The sequence below is a fragment of the Lupinus angustifolius genome, chromosome LG08 (assembly GCF_001865875.1).
Source record: "Lupinus angustifolius cultivar Tanjil chromosome LG08, LupAngTanjil_v1.0, whole genome shotgun sequence".
In the NCBI taxonomy this organism is placed as follows: Eukaryota; Viridiplantae; Streptophyta; class Magnoliopsida; order Fabales; family Fabaceae; genus Lupinus; species Lupinus angustifolius.
The window spans coordinates 24,843,673-24,844,120 of NC_032016.1; the positions used below are offsets into that span (position 1 = coordinate 24,843,673).

Consider the following 448-nt stretch of genomic DNA (forward strand, 5'->3'; position numbering starts at 1 on the left):
GACTATTAGAATTTATAAGGTGTTCACTTATGACAATTAATTAGGAAAAGATAGAAAAAAGACCTTAGGCAACAGGAAGACAAATTGGCAAAAGATAGTGAAGCAAGATAAAAATATATCATGACAAAAACAAGATAAGTCAGTCTGAAGTTAATTACCATACTCAAAATGAAGAAAATATGACGACGAAAAAAATAGCAAAGATACATTATCATGCTCAAAATGAAAAACCATTAACTTGACAAATGACAATAATAGTTGTCAAAGAAAATATCAATAGTCTGGTTTCAACACCACTCATGAATTGGATACTCAAAAGATAAATGTTGGCAGAGCCTANGATGAGGATGGGATGAGGATGAGGATCAGGATGAGCATGAGGACGAGGATAGGATGAGGATTTGGAGGAGGATGATGAGGATAGGATGAGGATGAGGACAAAGATAAG

At 34.2% G+C, this 448-nt stretch overlaps 3 protein-coding genes across 5 annotated transcripts in view; 1 reads left to right on the forward strand and 2 right to left on the reverse strand.

Annotated features, from left to right (window-relative positions):
- LOC109355522 (U11/U12 small nuclear ribonucleoprotein 25 kDa protein) overlaps nucleotides 1-448 on the reverse strand; it is a 27,344-nt gene that overhangs the window by 19,884 nt on the left and 7,012 nt on the right. The window lies entirely within an intron of this gene.
- LOC109355519 (MAP3K epsilon protein kinase 1-like) overlaps nucleotides 1-448 on the forward strand; it is a 33,190-nt gene that overhangs the window by 15,851 nt on the left and 16,891 nt on the right. The gene's annotated exons all lie outside the window — the stretch shown is intronic.
- Nucleotides 1-448, reverse strand: part of LOC109355525 (anamorsin homolog) — a 6,357-nt gene that overhangs the window by 1,973 nt on the left and 3,936 nt on the right. The gene's annotated exons all lie outside the window — the stretch shown is intronic.